The sequence below is a fragment of the Phascolarctos cinereus genome, unplaced genomic scaffold, assembly GCF_003287225.1.
Source record: "Phascolarctos cinereus isolate Bilbo 61053 unplaced genomic scaffold, phaCin_HiC Scaffold_4;HRSCAF=312, whole genome shotgun sequence".
Lineage (NCBI taxonomy): Eukaryota > Metazoa > Chordata > Mammalia > Diprotodontia > Phascolarctidae > Phascolarctos > Phascolarctos cinereus.
The window spans coordinates 593,250,846-593,268,783 of NW_027555847.1; the positions used below are offsets into that span (position 1 = coordinate 593,250,846).

A 17,938-nucleotide genomic window follows, 5' to 3' on the forward strand; every position below is an offset into this window, starting at 1 on the left:
TTTGGTAAATAAATCTATGTTCACCCCTATCCATGTCTTGATCCCTCTATATCCCTGTCTAGGCTTTTGCCTTTTTAGACTCAAGGATCCTAATCTTTTTAAGCTGTCTCTATTTGGTAGTTACTCCATCCACCCTAATAATTTTAGTTGTTGTTCTCTGAACCCTTTCACCCTGTAGGGATGGAGCTGCTTAACCTTACTGATCAATCAAGATAGTTCTAGTTTCAGTTTTCAGTGATCCTACCCCTTTATTTTAAGATTTAACCAGTCTTTTTTAGTATTGAAATGAGATTTTGTCTGGTCTTCAAGCCTCTCTGGATCTTTCTCTAGGTAAGTATTGTAACAGCAATACGTTAATTCTCTGACAATTTTTAGTAATAGGACATAATAAATAGACTTTGTTACCTTATTTAAAAGAGACTACTAGGCAAACTGGAAAAGATGAAAAGGATGGGGAATGACAATAACAGAGGAACTAACTATAGGATGACAGTGATTCCACTGTTGGTAAAACTGTGAAGAGATCCAATGGTACTACTAGATAATGGTTTGGAAATATGCGAGAAAAGTGACCAAAACTCTCCAAACCCTCTGACCTACCTATTGCACTACTGGTATAAATTCCTCAAAAAGCCAAAGACAGAAAAACAAAGGTTCAATTATTTAATGAAATATTAATTGCAGTATTCTTTGTGGTACACAAAAGAACTGGAAATGAAGTGGATACCTACTGACTGGAGAAGAGCTTTAAAAAACTACAGTATATCCTCTTGATACTCTCTTCTTTCTAAGTTTCCATGTCACTACTCTACTGTGGTTCCCCTCCTTCTGATACTTCAACTCGTTTCCTTTGCTAGATCTTCATGTGTTATGCCCATTAAAAGTGGGTGTTTCCCACGGCTCTGTCCTATGCCTCTTCTCCTTCTATACTATTTCACTTGGTTATCTCATCAACTCCCACAGTTTCAATTATCTCTATGGTGATGAATTCCAGATCTACTTATCCAGCCCTAACCTCTCTCCCAACCTCTCCAGACTCCTATTTCCAATAGCCTTTTAGATATCTACAACTAGAGATGTCCCTAAACTAAACATGTTCAAAAATCTGAACTTATTACCCTTCCTCCCAAACTCTCTCCATTTCCAACTTCCCTCTTACTGTCAAGGGTAACATCAGTCACTCAGGCTCACAATCTATGTGTCATCCTTGACTCTTTCTTCACTCATTTCAATCATACTCTCTCATATCCAATCAGCTGTCAAGGCTGGTCAATTTCATCTCTGGAGTATCTTATATATGCCCTCTTCTCTTCTCTAATAATGACACCATCCTAAGGTATAGGCCCTCATCACCTCAAGTCTGGACTATTACAACAGCCTCCTGGTGGATCTACTTGCCACAAGTCTCTCTTCATTCTGGTCCACTCTCCAGTCAGCTGCCTAAAGTATAGGTGTGACCATGTCCCACTCCACCCCATTCAATAAACTCCAGTGGCTCCCAAATCAACTCAGAATCAAATATAAAATCTTGTTTAGCATTCAAAGATTTTCATAACCTGCCACTACCCATGCCACCTTTCCAGTCTCCTTACACTCCACACACCACCTTGCCCCTCCACACATTCATCCTTCCTGTGAAACTGGCCTCCTGGCTGTTACATGAACAAGATAATCCATCTCTTGACTTTGAGCATTTTCACTGGCTGTTCTCATGCCTGGAATACCACCTCCCCCTTCATCTGTATCTCCTCGATTCCCTGGCTTCCTTCATGTCCCAGCCAAAATCCCACCTTCTATAGGATGCCTTTCCCAAACCCCGTAATTCCAGTGCCTTTTTCTGTTGATTGTCTCCAATTTAATCTGTGTAGTCTCCTCCATCAGACTGTGAACTTCTTGACAGCAGGGACTATCTTTTACCTTTCTTTGCATTTCCAGTACAGCACTTGCAAGGCACACAACAGGTGCTCAATTAATGTTATTGATTGACTACTTAAAACAATACTAAGGAAAATAACAACAAAAGGAAGATGAACTGTGAACGACTGAAAAAATCCATGAAAGTTAAGGAGAAGCAATAATGAAACAAATCTTCCTCAAAGCAGAAAGGCAGGGGACTCTAGAACACATTGCACGTATCCTCAATTGTGGCAAATATCTGACGTTTTGCTTGTTTTTCTTTTGTCACAAGAGAGTTCATTCTGAAGTGGGTGCTGAAATGCAACTGTGACATAAAGACAAAAGACATCAATAAAATGTACTTTAAAGAAATTACCATTCCAAAAGCATAGGAACAGTTTTCAAAAGGACACAACCAATGCCCACGTGAAAAAAATGTTCAAAACCACTAATAATTAGAGAAATGCAAAAGAGCCCTGAGGTATTGCTTCAAACCTATCAAGCCATCAAAAATGTCATAAGGTGGGAATGCTCATTTTTGCAGGAGCTGTGGAAAGACTGACATGTTAATTTACTGCCAATGGATCTGTGAAACTTTATTAGGTTGTCCCTACTGTCTAACCTGGAGATTCTACAACAGATACTATATTCCAAGGAAGTTACGGGTAGCAAGAAAAGACTCATATGTGTAAAACATTCATAGTGGCATTATTAATGATAAAAATCTGGAAACAAAATATACACACAACTGGAAAAATGTATGAGCATATTATATAACGAAATGTGACTATGCTTGTAAGGAATTGCAAATATGAAGAATTCAGAGAAATTACAGAAAGACTTGTGTGAATGGAAAAAGAGTTATGAAAACAGTTAAAAGAAATAATATACATAATCATTATAATAACATGAGTTAAAAACAACACCCAAAAAACTCAAAACTGTATTTGACTCACTGGTCAAATACAATAACCAATATTAATATCACTTCAAACTAAAAGACATTTTTCTTTTCCATTAACAATGGCGAAACCAAATACTTTCAGGGAATATTCCTTATAAGGCAATTTGCTTGGCTGTTTGTTGGGAATCTGTATCAACATAAATTGTACCAATAAATTTTAAAGATTAATATTAAATATTACATTTGATACACCCAAATTTTAAAAAGTAAATTTAAAAACATTTGGAAACCAAAAAAAGTCTTGATTACATAATTTTGCATTTTTTGGGACCTCTGTTCCCAAGTGGTACAAATAAACAAGAATGGGCTATTACCAATCTCATTCCTCATTTAAAGCCTGCAAAAGCTGCCCGCTTTTGCCTTGTGAACAAAGGGTATTAAAAATACTTTCAAGATGGTTGGGCTTTTTGTAACTGCAAAGAAAAACCTAGTGGAACATTAAAAAGTCCATGAGGTCATGGCCTGAACAACAACAAATGTGTCAGGAACTGTGCTAGATCATGAGGATACAAATGCCATGAACAAAACAATCCCTACTCATATAGAGCTTACATTCAAACTAGGAAAATGAGATATACGTAAGCATATAATACATACATGTCAGGAATGAATATAAAGAGATTATAATGATGCTGGAAAGACAGGCTGGGGCATAGTTGTAAAAGGCTTTAAAAGCTAAAATAAGGAATTTGTATTTTATTCTAGAAGCAATATGAAAGCAGCGGTGTTGATTCAATAGGAGAGTGACGTTTAGATCTGTGCTTAAGGAAAATAACTGTGGCAAGAACGTGTAAGATAGACTAAAGTGGAGAGAGACTTGAGGAAAGAACAACTGGTTACTAATATAATTATATCCTCCACTACAGTACTCCCCTCAGATGTTTCCAAATCATTTCTTGGGAGTAATCCCTAAACTCTCAAAGACTACAGCAGCAAAGCATAAGGTCTAATAAGGTCCTGAAAACTAGAAAGACTACCAATAAAAGGACTGGAAACTGACTGAGGACCAGGCTAAGTTCAGAGAGACTCGTCATAAGGTTATCCACAAGAGGTTTATTATTTTTTTTTCCCCACACAGCAAACTCCTGAAAGCAGATCACTAAGACAAAGATGAACTGTAATCTGCATCAGTGAAAAGAGTACTATACTGAAGAAATTGAGTCTCTGAAGAACTGAAGTTACATATATACAGACACAGACTCAATATAACAAAAAATTTTATTTCCTATATTATATGCATGTATATTTTCATATTTCATAGTCTAAATTACACAGCTGTTACAAGGAAAGTACTTTATGAATCTTAAAGCACTATACAAATGTGGGCTATTAATATACTTTTTTGGGACCTTAGAGGCCTAACACAATAAATACTTAAACAATTTCTGAAATAGAAAAACCTTACTTTTTCTATCCAATTAGAGAAGGGGTAGATTTTTAGGTCTGTTGAATCCAAATCACTCACTTAAGATATTTTTAATTTATCATTCCATAATCTAGTTTATATCAGCTACACAATAAGCTTCCAATTAGCAATTCCTCAGGAAAGAAGTAAAAGTTACCTCACAGTCATGAAACTGAAGATCTCTAAAGAAGAGAAACTGGATAAAGGAGGAAAAAGAAATCCAGTTTTACTAGAAAATATAAGAGCACCCTTTATGACAGAATAGCAACATCTTACATACAAGGTAACTTCAACTAATTCTTCCAGGCCTAGAGCCAATGATGCTATAAAAAGCTAAGTTGGGTGCAAATCAATGAAAAGCCTGATTTATAGCATTTCAAAATATGAAATTATATTAATTTCAGTTCTAAATAGTAACTTATAATACTAAAAGTCTGAGAAGTACTCTATTACTGGAGTACTCCTTAATATTTTGTAAATACAAAGGGCAGCTTTTAGGAAGGATATTGCCAAATATCCAAAAGAGGGCAACCAAGGATAGTGAGGTGACTTGAAAACATGCCATCGAAGGATGTTTAGACTGGTAAAAAAAAGACTAAACATTTTGTCTCCCCCCCCCGTGTGTGTGTGTGTGTGTCTTGCTAGTAGTTTTTAAAGATCTGAAGGGCTATCATGTAGAAGAATGATTAATGGGCAGAATGAAAAGCAACAGGTAGAAGTTGAAAAGGAAATTTCCATACCACATACGGAAAGGAAAAACTTCCAATTAATTTGATCAAAGTGGAATAGGCTGCCTTAGAAAGTAATGAATTCCCTATCAGTCTCAGTTTTCAAGCAAAGGCTCAATGATTATACCAGACATGCTGTGAAAGGGATTCCTATACGGGTGTAGATTAAACTAGAAGATTTTTAAGGCACCCTTCTCCTTTCTTGGCTCATTATTCATGTCCTGCTCTATGTGCAGCTATATCCTAGGGCTCTGTCCTGTACCCTTTTCTCTATATATACTTTCTCTTGGTGATATCATCAGCTCCTATGGATTCAATTACCATCTATCTCTACGCAGATGACTCCTAAATCAACACATCCTATCCTTATCTCACGTACCCCAGTCTGCTGGATATCACTACTTGAATGTCCCATATGCATTTCAAATTCAACATATCCAAAAGAAAACCAAATCTGCTACCCAAAACCCACCCCTCTTCTGATCTTCCCTAATATTATACAAGGCACTACCATCTTTCCAGCCACCAATATTTATAACCTTGGAGTTAGCTTTATCCTTCACTCTCTCTCACTAACCACCACCCCCAATAACTAATCAATTAATTCTACCTCCAAAATATCTATCCATCCCCTTCAAATGCTTCCTAGTTCAGATTTTCATCATGTCTTACAATAACTTCCTAACTGGTCTCCCTGCCTCCAATCTCTTCCCTTGTCCAATCAATCCACCCTCCACCAACATTTTACAAAGTGACATTTCTAAAACATGGGTAGTAATGTAACTATTCTACTCAAAAAAGTTTCACATGGTTTCCTATTGCCGTTAGGATAAAATACAAACTTCCACAACATTTTAAACTCTTCACAATTGAATTCAAACCTTCTTCCAGAAGACTACCCCCCTCTTACCCACTCTATACTCCATTAAAACTGGCCTACTTAATGTTCTCAGCACATGATGTTCCATTCCTCTGGCTATGCTCTGGTCTTCCCTTCCTTCTGCTTACTAAATCCTAACCAACCTTTAATACTCAGGTCCGAACTCCTTTCCTCCAAAAACAAAACAAAACAAAACAAAACAAAACAACAACTCCCTTAAATGCTGAAGCTCAATAGGATTCTTTCCTTTCTCTGAACTCATAAAGCACCTTCATTCACCTGGCACTTTTATTCTAACTACAACAGGTTCACAATGGCAGAGATCATGTCTTATACCTCTCCATATGTTCAGAGCTTAGCACAGTCCTTTTCACAGAGTAGGTGAACTACAAAAAGTCTGTTAAAGATTAATAAACAGCTATGTTAAGCATATACTATGTGCCAGGCATTGTGCTAGGTGCCAGGGATACTAGGACAAAAATGAGGATAAGATGGTAATGCTAAAGACCAATTATGATTTATCCAGCTTTCAATTTAAGTCTTAGCTTCTTTCAATGTAAACACATGGTCTTCCTTTGGTCCAATTCCTTCTAAAGTCACCAAAAATCAATTTGATGCTCTCATAAATCATAGGCTCACAGATTTGGAGTTAGAAGTGACCTTAGAGTCAGTCAGTCAATACATACTTATTAAGTACCTACTATGTACCAAGCACTTTGCTAAGCACTAGGGATAGAAAGAAAAGTAAAAGACAGTCTCTGCCCTGCAGGAACACACAGTGTGATTTGAGAGACAGCCTGCAAAAAGCTACATACAAACTATACAAAGGATAAAGTAAAAATATTCAACAGAGTAAAGGAATTAGAATTAAGGGAGCTTCCTGACAGGATTTTAGCTGACTTGGAGGAAGTAAGGGAATCTAGAAGGTGGAAATAAGGACGGGTAGTATTCCAAGCATCAGGAACTGTCAGTGAAAATGCTTGGAGTCAGAGGACAATGAATTGTCTTGTTCAAGTAACAGGAAGGAGATCAATATCACTGGCAAGCTGAATATCTGGGGGGTGAAGGGAGGATCATAAGGTGTAAGGAGACTGGAAAGGTGGACTGGGAGCAGTCTTTGAATGCTAAACAGGATTTTATATTTTATTCTGGAGGTGATAGGAAACCACTGGAGTTTACTGACTGTATGTATTTGGGGGCGAGAGGGAGGGATGTGTGTGTGGCATGGTCAGACCTATGCCAAAGACCTTTTTGGCAGATCAACCAACAGGGTATTGCCAATAGTCCAAGCATAAGATGATGAAGGCTGAACCTCAGTGTGGTTTCAGTATCAGAAGAGAGACGAGGGCATATACAAGAAATGTCATAAAGGTAAAATTGGCAGTCTTTGGCAACAGATTGGATATGACGGTGAGAATGAGCTTGCAAGCTTAAGTGACTGGGAGGACAAAAATGATCCCCTCGACAGTAATAAGCAACTTAGAAGGAGGGGAGAGTTTTTGGGGAAAGAATGAGTTCCATTTTAGATATATGGAGTTTAAGATGTCTAGGGAACACCCAGTGCAAGATGTCTAACAGACACTTAGACATGTGAGAGTGGAGGTCAGCAGAGAGGATGAAGTGGATAAAGTTTAAGAATCATCAGCATAGAGAAGATAGTTGAATCCATGGGTGCTGATGAGATCACTAAGTAAAATAATATAGAGGGAGAAGAGAAGAGGCAGAGCCCTGGGACACCCAGGGTTAGAGGACATGACCTGGATAAAGATCTAGCAAAGGAAAATGAGTCAAAGCTATCAAGACAGGTAGAAGGTAAACCTCGATGCAGCAGTGTCACAAAAACCTGGAGAGAAAAGAAAGTGTCAGGAAGGGAGTGACTGACAGTACCAAAGCTGTAGAGGTCAAAAAGGATGAAGATTGAGAAAATGTCATTATATTTAAAGTGAGCAGTTTCAGTTGAACAATGAGGTATGAAGTCAGGATGTAGAGAATTAAGAAGAGAGTGAGAAAAAAGGAAGAGTGGAAACCACTATTGTAGACAGCCTTTTCAAGGAGTTTAGAGCGAAGAGTGCATACAGAACAATAGCTAGTAGGGATGGATGGATTAAATAAGGGTTTTTTGAGAATGAAGGGAAGACATGGGCATGTGTATATAGCTAGTAAGGAAGCATCCAGGAGATAATGAGAGACTGAAGATGAGAGAGAGACGGGGAGGGGGAGGGAGAGAGAGAGAGAGAGAGAGAGAGAGAGAGAGAGAGAGAGAGAGAGAGAGAGAGAGAGAGAGAGAGAGGGGGTAGGGGGTAGAGGGGGATATCTGTTGGAGATGAGATGGTCACTAAGTGTATAACCCCCTCATTTTACATATGAGGAAACTGAAAATGAAAAAAAATGTAATTGACTTGCCCAAGATCACACAGTCTAAGGAAGGATTTGAACTTGGGTATTCCTGACCCCAAGGTTATCACTCTATCCATGGCACCAAGCCAAAGGGGGAAAAGAAAAGAGATGCCTGGGATCAAAATCTGGCTTCACATATACAAAACCTTTCTCTATAATTGGGGAAAAATATCCCCTACCCAAAAATTTGTTTTTAGTATACTGTATCACTATATTTAAAAGACTTGGTATCTTCAAGGATTAAAACTGGTTAATCCTACATTATTCAGGCTATCCAATCATTCAAAACACTCTACTCTTTCCCTAAGTATTTTAATTATATTTCCATCTTTTCACATTAATTTTGCTGAAATTATTTTTTATACACAAACATTTCCCACATAATCAAAATTAGTTAAAATGTCTATTTGTTTTGTTTGAAAAAGTATATATATGTATGTATATTTGCTAAGAAAATACACAGACTACATAAACCAGGTGTTTTAGTTAACATAAATGTCTCTTCTTGGTTTTTGGAAACGGTCATCACCTTCCTAATACAGTATAGGGAAAAAACAATCCCCAAGTCCATGTTAGCCTACTGAAAGGAGATAGTTCACCTCTTAGAATCTTCTAGTTTCCTTTGACAGACACCATTATCAAGCTATATTTAACTGAACAGACTGTCCTAGACTAAGGCCTCTCACTTTCACCTACAAAATGACTTCTAACCAGATTAACATTTTTATTTTTTCCTGTTTTCTCCTACTCCTTCCTCCATGCCTTGTCATATATTGGTCCTAGGGCCTAAAACAGATTTTCCCCAAACTTCATTTCACATTCATATTTATTTAAAAGAAAATAAACAAACAAAAACCCTTCTTGGGCTCTATGAGGTTTTACATGGAGAATATATTTTTTTGTTAAAAAAAAATATGCATACTATATAGGCAAGGTAAAGCAATTCCAGGAATTAACAAAAAGTACAAAAATTAAAACTAATGCTTTTCTCAACCCTTCTGTGAGGATCTCACTTCCAAAAAAATAAAAGAGTTAAGGACAAATATATATTCTAGATATTAAGATTGTAGTAGTGAAGCCAGAGGGAAAAAGAGGAGAAAATTTAGATTACTAGTATATATAATCTTTACTTCTCAGTTCTGCTTATCCTGGGGGCACTTCTTCTAGTAGTCCTAGTAGAATACTAAGATTCAAAAGGAAGATTTTTGTCTCTGATACTTGCCACAAACATAATTTGGATACCATAATCAACACATAAGGATAAACTCTTTTGATTTAATGAGGATTTTTTTGGTCTGGTTCCAGAAATTTCAGCAAACTTTATCAGGCCAGTTTAATGGTTCCACTGGCATTTAGCATAATATACAAACAATAAAAAGGCCTATTTTTAATAATAAAAATTTTTTAAATTTTAAAAATAATAATAGCCAGCATTTATTTACATGTTACTTTTTCTTATGAAAAGCAATGTACTAGGGAATAAGTATTTATGAAGTTCTGATATGTGCCGGTAGAGTATTAGTGAAAATCACTCAACTGATGAATCATCATTGTGAGGACTGAGCCTTGTAACCCTGCGAGGTAGGTGCTATTATAATCCTCATTTTACAGTTGAGGAAACTGAGGCTGATAGACATTAAGTGACTTGCCCAGTGTCCTAAGTGTCTGAGGCTGTATTCGAACTCAAGTCTTCCTGACTCTAGGTCTAGTTCTATCTACTCTACATTAACTATAGATTAATCCCAATAAGCAGAAGCTATATCATGTATCTACTATATTGTATTGTAATACAATATGATGAATCATGTATCACTTCATCACCTAGCTGCCTTAGCTATACCTGCTCATCTAGCTCCAATATCAACAGAATTCTTTCAAATGGTACCCTTGGTTTAGAAAGGATACACATTGTTTTCATTCATGTCAGTTCCACACATCTTTAAATAGTACTTTATTTGGCAGCAAGAAAGGCAGGTAGAAAATGGATCAGTTTTAATTTTCTTCCCACTAGGGTTCTGAATTTTAAGATTTCAGTTGAAAAAACCCACAAGCTATTTACCACAAATCCTTCAACTAGAAAGATCAGGCTAGATCAGGAATTCTTTAACTAGAGTTTGTGGATAGATTTCAGGAGGTCCATGACCTTGGCTGGGTAAAAATATTATATCTTTATTTTCACTAATCTCTAATTAAAATATAGTATTTCCTTCTATTGTGAATACAGGCAACAAACATTCTGAAAAGAGATCCATAGGTTTCACCAGACTGCCAAAAAGATCCATCTCACAAAAAATGGTTAAGACCTCTATGCTAGCTGGTTAAAAACCAATGCTCAGACTGACTAAATATGCCCTGCTGAATTCCTACTGCAAACTGTAATTGGTTCTTATGTGCAATATAAGTAACACTGCATAATGTGTGCCCTTGTTTGGATTTTCTCATATTTTTATAATGCATCTTTAAATAAAATTATTAAGAATTGCTACTTTTCCCCATTTCAAAATGTTACTCTCAAGTCAAGAAAATTTATTAAGTGCTTATTATATGCCAGACACTGTGCTAATGAGTGCTGTTGTTACTGTCCGATACAAAAAATAGTAAAAAGAAAAGCAGCCTTGCAATTAAGCAACTTACCTTCTAATGGCAGAAAACTATATATAAAGAGACTGAAAAGAAGTCAAAGGTAATGGGGGAATGGTGACAAGGTCTGGATAATGAAAAATAGCGCTGGTCTGGGCCCTGCCTCAAAATAAGAGGTCCTTGGAAGAACTCACCAATGGGAGAAGAGGGTGGTAGAGAGAAGAGGAGCAGCTGCATGGAGGTGAAGGTCCAAAGAATGAAAAGCATCAAAACCAGGTTAACTGAATAGCAACTTTGGTATCTGAAGAGACATCCCCTTCCTCTAAAAGGGACATAGGCATCCTCTAACTTAGTGATGTCTTATATGCAACTGGAGAGATTCAATGTTGTATAAATACAACATAGTATTTATCTAGAAGCCTAATGCTGTAAGCTTCCTCTATTGTTCTTCGCTAACTTCTCTACACTCCCCTCTGCATTGGGGTTTTTTTTAAAAATTCTGGAGGCAATGGGGGTTAAGTGACTTGCCCAGGGTCACACAGCTAGTTAGTAAGTGTCTGAGGCCAGATTTAAACTCAGTCCTCCTGCCTCCAAGGCTGGTGTTCTATCCACTTCGCCACCTAGCTGCCCCAGTCTACACTCCCTTCTATACCACCCCTAACAAGTGTTTCTCCCCTATGGCTTATCTCCATCAGACTGACTCTTTTCCTCAAGCAGTCATGGACTACTCCTGACATTTACACCAGGGCTATTTATAATCCAGGGGTCTCTGGAACAAGGGAGAGCCTAAAAACAGCAATTTGGGATGATGTACACACACTACCTTTTAGGCCCAAAAGCCAGTCTGGAGACCTGAATTCTAGTTCCAGCTCTGTTACAAAGTTTGAACGTGGCTATGGATAAATTGCTTAATCTCTCTGGGTCTCAGCTTCCTACCTATTAAATCAAAGGGCTTAGACAACATTGTCTAAGATTTCTTTGAGATCTAACATTCTATGATTCTACTAATGAGATAACTTCTGAGCAGCTTTTTGCTTCACAATAAATCAATATGCAAATACATTAAACACTCAAGTTATGATACTTATGCTTCTCAAACTCTGCCATGTAAACTTCTCCAAATACATACAACAGTTATAATTAACTAATATTTCACTGAATGCTTTTTAAAGCAAAAAAGCTAATTGTTATCAGTAGTACCAAGGTTTCCAGAACACTTTCAAGGCCAATGTCATGTCCTGAAGGCACACTGTTGCCATCAAGAGAACAAACTGATTATTCCTCAGCTGTCTAGGCTATGAAGAAAGCAAACACAAATACTAATATTAGTGTACTTGAAAAGCCACAAGTTTTTCCTATTTTAAATGCAGAATATATAAATAAGGAAGTTATCAGAAGGAAAGTAAAACAACCAAGTTGACAGGCATTCAAAATATCTCTTACCTTTTTTGGTTGAAGTCTACCACCATTTGGGATAGACAGATGTATTTAGCAAAGCAATATCATCCCTCTGTCTTCAGCTGTGCAGATGTAGTTATACATGTGTATTGTTTTGATCTTATGCATCTTCTTTCAGTTAACAAAGTGACATCTTAAAACTGAAAATATAAATATAACAACAGTAAAATTAGCTTCTGATATAGGAAAAAGCCCTCACCAAACTATCAGCTTAATTAAGTGTGGAAAATTTAGCTGCTGTAGAGAAGGGTTTATCAGTTATCAGACTAACATTTTGCTGAACAGGAGTCAGACCAAAGCTTCTAAGCACTAAAATGTTCCATATAGGAGAGTACTCTCTTTTTAGTCAATTATTAAAGTATTTCTGCTTGACCTGGCAGTTTGCAAAACACAGTGCATTATGCTGCTGCTGATAAATTCAGAAATGATTAGTTTACTCTGCTTATACTCAGAAGTGGCCTAATTTTGTCTCCAGACCTTAAAGATATAAAAGCATATGCTTTGTCTGGAGGAAACCAGAGTACATTTGACAAATGAAAAGGCCTTGTGAATATAATCCAAGAGTCAATCACTACGTTCTTAATAGCCTGAAGAAAGAAATGGAATTCATTTATTCATCCAACTAACACTTGTAAAGTGCCTACTATGTACAAAACACTGTACTAGGTTTTGGGGAAGTTTATTTGGGAAAAGAAACGACAAAGCTGTTCTACAAGTCACAGCAGAGAGATACTAAGAAAATTTAAGCTACAAGAATAAAACCTTTTAAATAGTCTATCAATTTTATGGAAGACACAGAAAAATGAACCAACATTCAAGTTTTGAACTCAATGTTCTTTGATACAAAACCAAAATATGATTAGAAGCAAAATAAGTATTCAGTGCTAAACCTAAATTTTCAAGATCAAAGAATGAGCTACCAAAAAATATTAAAATAATGATACAAGTCATAAGAATCTGTTTCCTTTAAATGACCTATTCCAAATTCATCCATCAATCCTATAATAAAAACATTAGAATCTTTAAATTTAGTCACATTAAAAAGAGGGCCCCAACGGCTGGCCTGTCAACAACAAAAATGTTACTATGATTCCAACCAAGTACACTGAAATTTTATGAACTACATTTCTTTTCAAATGATTTTTTGTATGATTTTTATGTACTTTATAAAAAACAAGACATTTATTGAGACTTATTTCATATGCTATGGGGAAAATAATATAATCCTGTTCAGTAAAATGAAAAACCACTCAAAAGTTAAGTGATGTGCTAAGCTCACATTCAGCACCAAAATCAGGAAACAAACTTCGACACTAAAAATACCACTTCTGTACTAAAATTAATAGCCAATTGAAGCAGCCAAAAATAAATAAGATAATTAATTTGCCTGTTTCAGATATGATTATTTTTAAGTCTTAAAAAGATCACAAGGTAAAAGGTCTAGTATGAAATTCAGAAATATTTGCAAGACTACTGTCTTGCATCAATTTCCAAATGTAAAGATTTTTAGACATGTGGATTTTTAAAACAAAGCATATTTTCATAATCCATAGACCATAAACCTAAATAGCCTATATGAAGACTTTAAAATTTAAACATTTCATCCACATAATAAAATCTAAACAGCAACTATGGGTTAGTCCCCATAAGCAGAAGATTTATCACAAAGCTACTGAGTCCAAAGAGCCCACTATTCAGGATAGGTTGAAGAGGACATAACAAAGTTTAAATGCCGGTAGACTAACCTAACAAAAGAAACAAAAAAGAAAATAACCTATCCTCTAAATATTTCAGTTTAATCATCAAAAGAATTCTCACATTCTTCTGAGCTGTTTCTCTGGAAGAAGTGGGGGGGTTCTCTTTTTTCAGTAAGCTTTCCAATTCTATGACATCCATAAAAAATAAGATACCCTCAAACAAAATTTTTTACCCTTTTTATATTCTTTAAAAGGAGCTATTTATGGACTAAGTTTCATAAAAAGAGCTTTTGAAAATGAGTTCAACATGAGACAATTTCTCTACTTTCTAAACAGGTAAGTATGTCTCTAAACTTTAATTCAACTCAGACTCCTAAGTACTGAATAACAAAATTTCATATAGAAAGAGTAATGAACAGCTTAATAATAACGTTTATTTCAAAGTACAGCTAGGTATGAAAGTCTTTTCCTGGTGAACTCACCAATACAGTGCTGTTCATACTTTTTGCAAGAAAAGCAAGGCCCAGTTTGTGATCCTAATAAGTGAATGGAAAAGTTGGGAACAAAACTTCGATAGTACCCTTGTTCACAAAACTAAAAATGTAAATGGATACTAGTAGGACTGTACATCTACATGAATGCTTAAAGACAAAAAAAATGGTTTGTAACTTTCCCACAGAAAAACGTCACGGGGAGGAACCTTTACGATCAATTTAAGACAACCAGAAAGGATAGGAAGGTTGATCGCATAGATGATTATGACTCTATTGCTTACCAACATTTGCAACTCCTATTCCCAGTAAATCTCTGTTTGAAAACTATGAGAGCACTCTCAACACTTTTAAGGGTTAACAATTAGTAGAACATACGAGAAATTCCGAGTAGTAAAGTGGGAAAAACCGAATAAGGCGTCTTTCCTACATATTTCCATCTCTGAATCTCAATGCAGAGAAGTAAACACTTCTCCCATATACAGATAGCCTACACTACTTCCTCTCCCTATTGACTGACCCAGTCCCAGAATTACTGAACTGGCGTTTTCTTCCCCTTAACGGAGCTAGGAAACGAAAGCAACGTTAGGGCAGCTGGCAGGAAAAACGGGAATGGCCAAGGTAGAGGCATGATGTACGGTTGGCCCCGGGGCTGGGGAACCCTACTTCTCAAGGTTCAACAGGGGAGGGGGCAGGAACTCCAGGACCCCCGTGGAACACCTCCGTGGCCGCCGGCATCCCTCACAGCACTCTCCTCTTTAGGGGACATTTCCCTTCTGACCCCCGCCTTCCTCTCTTGGGGTCCCCCGCCAGCTGGGGGTGCGGGGGAGAAGCAAGGGGAGAGGGGTGGACCCGGCTCTCGGAATTTACAACGAGACCCGGAAAACGGTCCCGTTAGAGCCGATTTCACCCACCAGGAATGTGCTCCGCCCCCGCCGCCTCCCCGCGGCGGCCGCCGCTCAGGTCTCCCCTCCCTCAGGAGGCTGGGGGAAGTGCTTCAAAGGGAGACGCTGCCCCCTTCCCGTCACAATACCGCCGGAGGGTGACCCCCAAGAAAGCACGGGCGGGCAGGGCGGGCAGGGCGGACGGGACTCCCGGGGCGGTTCCCCCCAGTTCGGCAGGGCGTCGGCCCTGTCCGACGAGAGCCGACCCAGAAAAAACAAAACCAGACACAAAACCCGAGGCCGGCCGGGCACTCCCCGGCCTCTCCCTCCCCGAGGGCTCCCGGCTCTAAGGGCGTCCCGGAGAGAGAAAGAGCCGCGGCCTCAGCTCCGGAGACGGACCGCAGTCCCAGAGACGCCCTTCTTCGGGCTCCCCTCCCTCCTCTTCCCGTGCCCTCCCGGAGGCCCGATACCTTCAACTCAGGCGCGGAGGCAGCAGCCGCAGGGGCCGGGGCACCGCTGTCTGCTGGCGGCCAGGCCCATCTCCCGGGGGCGGCGGCGGCGGCAGGAAGAAGTATGGGGGAGGGGTCCGGCGGGCGGAGGCGCCGCTCAGATGGGGCAGGGGGGTGGGTGTGGAGGAGGGGTCCAGGCGGCCCGTTTCCCGGACTCCTCCTCCTCGGCCCGATCTCGGAGGCTCCTCCCGACAACTGCCATTCTCCAGCCTCCTCCTCCGCCGCCGCCTCCTCCTCCTCCTCCCAGCCTCCGCCCCGCCCCGCGTGCCCCGCAGCTGCGTCACGGCGGCGTCACGCCCCCTTGGCCTGGAGCCTCGGAGCTTTGAGAACGCGGCGGTTGCCCGGGGGGCCGCTCTCCAGCCCTGGCGGGCACCTCTGTGGCTCTCCCTTCCCCAACCCCGCCCCCGCTGTCCCGAGTCACCGCTAGCGCCGTTAACGCTCCCCCCTTCCCAGCGGTGCAGCTCGGGGCGCCGCCTCTGCTCTATCCTACGCCCCCTCCTTCGGCCCCTCCCCACCCCGCGGTCCTGCCTCGAGACCGTGGCCGCCTTCGGAAGCCTCGCCCCCACCTGGCGGCGCCGGCCTCGGCGGCCTCGCCGCGTGCGGGTGCTGCAGGTCGGCCACGGCCGGGCAACTTTGCAACAGGCTTTTCTTTTTCTTTCTTTCTTTCCATACCGCGCTCTTTACCGACGAACGCCGCTGGCTTGCGGGCTTTAGGCTGGGGCCCTCCGGACCTGCCGCTGCGGGGCAGGTGCTCGGGGCATCCCCAGCCTCGCCCCGCCGGCTGTCCGACTCCTCTCCAGGGGGAGCCCATCGGAACCACTCACCCACGTCGTCCGCCGGCTGCGGCCCAAGGAGATGCGTCTTCTTGTCGACCCGGATCCGGGGAGAATCCCAACCGGGCAGTGCTTGCGGGGGCTTGGGCCCGAAGAGGGGTCCGGAGCAGTCCAGGGAAGCCTATGCATCCCTTGCTAGAATAATGTTTTTAAATGCATAGGATGGCCACGGAAACCAATTTCGTTGAAATAAACGTACCGTGTGTGTGTGTGTGTGTGTGTGTGTGTACACACACACATATATAAAAAGTTCTTCGATTCCGGATCGAGTCCCTGCTTTAGTTAAATCTATCCTATGTACCTTTTTGGGTCGTTTTCATTCCGTTTTTGCATCTTTTACCTCTATCTTCAACTTTATTCCCTAATCTCAATGCCTTTCTTCCGAAATTACCTCCAGTTTATCCTGTATATATTCTGTTTGTAGACGAATGTTTGTATCTTGTCTTCCCCCATTAGACTGTGAGCTTCTTGAGACCGTGACTGCCTTTTTCACTTTCTTCTCATCTCTGCCGTTTAAGGCTGTGCCTAGTGGGTGCTTCATAAATGCTTCTTGATTTCCTTTGCTTCAAGCCGTCCCCCTCGGGGGCGGGGAGTTCCTTTTCAAAACATAATTCAGTCCATTCCGGTACTAGCTCTAGAGTAAAAATACCTGGGTTCAAATCCCAAGTTCAGTGATTACCACCTGTGTAACCTTGGGCAGTCACTAAACCCAAATTTCGGCTTCCTCATACGTAAAATGAAGGCATTGGACCAGATTGGGTCGTCCCTAAGGTTCTTCCCACTCTCCATTAGATTTTTTTGTTCAAGACAAAGAAAAATGAAAGTCGTAGCTCCCAACGAGTTTTTACTGCCAAATACAACATGTACACATGAAAATAAATGCAAAATGATACAAAGTAATTTCAGGAGAGTGCTAATAACTGGGAGTATCAAGAAGGTCCTTGCATAGGAAGTTTTGCAAGTGAAATGATACAGTCCTATCCTTACCCTACTCTTTCAAAGTCCTCCAAACCTACGCTTTTGTTCATTTAGTCTTTCCTCCAAAAATAAAGGTATGACAAATAGATAGATAGTAGAAAAGAGTCAAGCTGAACCCTTTAAGAGCTAACTAGAGAGTGGCTTTTGTTTTGAATACCTAAAATTATACCCCTAGACCAACAATGTTTAGAGTTGCAAAATATATGTATGCATGTATGGGTATACATGTATAAATATA

General features: G+C 39.8%; 1 protein-coding gene across 5 annotated transcripts in view; it reads right to left on the reverse strand.

The window, feature by feature from the left end:
• Nucleotides 1-17,265, reverse strand: part of RNF19A (ring finger protein 19A, RBR E3 ubiquitin protein ligase) — a 74,844-nt gene extending 57,579 nt beyond the window's left edge. For 2 of the 5 annotated variants that reach the window (XM_078153681.1, XM_078153682.1), the window contains exons 1-2: nt 15,851-16,082; nt 12,294-12,448 (exon numbers count right to left, since the gene is read on the reverse strand). The gene's annotated coding sequence lies outside the window, so the exon portion shown is untranslated. Of the gene's footprint in view, nt 1-12,293; nt 12,449-15,410; nt 15,436-15,850; nt 16,083-16,713; nt 16,803-17,113 lie in introns of those variants that run through there. The other 3 variants (XM_020969353.2, XM_020969327.2, XM_020969346.2) reach the window with 3 other exon arrangements.
• Between the last annotated feature and the right edge of the window lie 673 nt (nt 17,266-17,938).